Source organism: Aristolochia californica, unplaced genomic scaffold, assembly GCF_029961685.1.
Source record: "Aristolochia californica isolate CCGP_79_NKW_82.1479 unplaced genomic scaffold, dmAriCali1.0.hap1 SCAF_8, whole genome shotgun sequence".
In the NCBI taxonomy this organism is placed as follows: domain Eukaryota; kingdom Viridiplantae; phylum Streptophyta; class Magnoliopsida; order Piperales; family Aristolochiaceae; genus Aristolochia; species Aristolochia californica.
This window is the reverse complement of record NW_027182279.1, coordinates 9,326,328-9,329,257: the sequence shown is the minus strand read 5'-3', so window position 1 is coordinate 9,329,257 and position 2,930 is coordinate 9,326,328.

Below are 2,930 nucleotides of genomic sequence, written 5' to 3'. Positions count from 1 at the left end.
AGCCTCCTGATAGGATTGTGGAAAAGATATGGAGGAAATAGAAGAAAGAAGCTGACAACATAGAGGTGAGAGGCGATGATGAGACACAAAATTTGACATGGGATGAGAAGTAGAAGGTCTAGTGCATGATCTAGGTTCTTTTCTTGCAACAATCGGACGAGTATCATATTGAGGGCCAAAAACAATTGGAGAGGAATGACTTACCTTGGTGGGATCTATGAACTCGGCAGGTGTCGTGTCGACCACTTGCTCTGGGGATTGAATAGTGTCTGTATCACGTATCACAACCGGTCGAAGGGAACCTGGTACTGAGGACTTACCAGGAGGAGCACTATCTGAATAAAATGATGAGTCTTAAAAAAATGTTACATCCCTTGCCACAAGTAAACGTTGAAGAGTGGGACTATAACAAACATAACCCTTTTGTGTGCGAGAGTATCCCAAGAAGATACACTTGATAGATTTAGGATCAAGTTTTCCGTTTCTGCAAAATGAATTATGAACAAAGCATTGACATCCGAAGACTCACAAAGGTAGGGAAAATGGATCATCATTTGGTAATAATCTAGAGTAAGGAGATTTATTACCAAGAACGGAAGATGGTAGATCAATTAGAAGAAAGCAAGCAGTAAGGACTGCATGAGGCCAATAAAAGTAGGGAACTTTCATATGTTGGATTTAGGATCATTTTTCCATAATTCCAAGCAAGACAAAGAAGAAAGAAAAAAAAAGAGAAAAGCGAAGAAGTACTCTCTCTTGAGAGTAACTCGAGAATGAGATGTGTAACTTGATTAATTCTGAATTACAACACCACTATTTACAGTAGAGGAGGAGGTAGAGTCATTATACAATTAGTCTTTCAATCTGTTAAGATCTCTAGCCATGGATCGAGTCACCCTACGCTCTCCTCGGTCTTCCAGGTTTAGAGATGGTGAAGATCTATGTTTCGGATGCTTGGAATGCCCAATGGCGACATAGAAGTTCGCAGGGAAGGTGAACAGTCACGGTGAGTTCCGACAAGGAGATGAACCGACAGGATGCTGGAACTCGGCAAGGAAGGGAAGAAGATGTGTTTATTGGTGGGGTGAGAGAGGCTGTGGAGGAAGGTAAGTGAAGGCGGAAATAGTTCAGAAGATTAGATGGAAGTGATGAAAACAGAGGAGCTCAGAATGGAGGAGGAGAAGGAATGTGAAGCAGCAACTTGGGAGAGGGGAAGATGAACAGACATGAGGGATAACCAAGCTTTGGAGGAAGCTTGCACCTAGGCCTCGTTGGAGAGAGTACCTGATCTCAATTAACTATGATTCAAAGGTTCCCTTTCATTCCAATGACGTCCTTATAAATAATAGGAACGCCCCCATACACAGTCATGCAAAGCAAAAATGTCTGACAAAATTTAAAAAATGCCACTAAAAGAAACATGCAAAAAATTACATCAATTGCCCCTACATCTACCGGCTGCCCCTACATCTACTGGCTACCCTTGATGCTATGGAGTCCATAACATCACCCCCTCCTGGAGAAAGAGTTTGTCCCCAAGCTCAAAGTTGGGGTAACGGGCCCGAAATTCCTCGAGTGGTTCCCAAGAGTCAGCAAGTGACTGGGCATCAGCCCATTGAACTAACAGCTCCCATGACTTGTGAATGTGGCAAGCCTACAAAACTTGGGCTGGAGACGACAGAGCACGACCATCATGCAGTGGCGGCAAGGGTGTGTGCAGCATGGGAGAGTCACCACGAAATGGTTTCAGGAGAGAAACATGGAAGACGTCATGGATACGAGCGTTCGGTAGAAGCTGTATGCAATAAGCTACCTTGCCAATGCGAGCCAAAACCTGAAAAGGACCATAAAATTTGGGGGATAGTTATTGCCTCCGTGTTGCAATCAGAGAACGTTGTTGTTAAGGCTGAATACGCAACCAAACATAATCTCCTGGAGCAAAAGAAAGGTCCCTATGACACTTGTCATAATTATGCTTCATCGTGGCTTGAACCTTCTGCAAGTTGGACTTGACCTGAGCAGCATCGTGTCCCGTTCACCCATGGCCTGGTCAATCAATGGCAAGAGAGACAAACCAGGCTCATAAGAGAGGAGACGAGGAGGTGCACGACCATATACCACTTGGAACGGAGTAGTGCCAAGTGCCATGTGGTAAGAAGTGTTATAACAATACTCCGCCCATGCCAACCAATGTACCCAGCGTTTGGAGTGATCCCCAACAAAACACCGCAAATAGATCTCAAGGGTGCGGTTCACCACTTCAGTCTACCCATCAGATTCAGGATGGTAGGCAGAGGAGAAGGCCAATTTGGTACCCTGAAATTTAAAAAGATCTTTCCAAAAAGTGCTGATGAAAACCGCATCGTGGTCACAGGTAATGGACTTCGGTAAGCCATGCAGATGCAAAATTTGTTTCATAAAGAGGTGGGCTACCTGTGCTGCTGTATACAGATGTGCCAAGGGCAGGAAGTGCCCATATTTAGAAAACCGATCCACGACAACCAGAATTACAGATTTACCCGAAGAAGTGGGAAGGCCCTCAATAAAATCCATGGAGATATCAGCCCATACCTGAGATGGAAGTTGAAGAGGTTGCAGTAGGCCCGCTGGGTGTAAAGAATCGGCCTTGTTCCTATGACAAACTTGACACGCCAAAACACAGTCAGCAACCATACACTTCAACCCTTTCCAATAGAAATCCCGGTTGATATGAAAATAAGTTTTCTGCTGGCCCTCATGAGTACTATCGTGTACTGCAGCAATAATGGTGGCGAGAAGAGGGGAGGTATGGTGGAGAAAGAGGCGCTTCTTGTACAGTATGAACCCATCTTGAATTTCCCACTGGTGATCCGCAGTGTCTTGCTCAATCTGCCAGTACAACTCTAGGAGCTCAGGATGGTTCTGGATGTCACCTCGGATGGAGTCGAGTA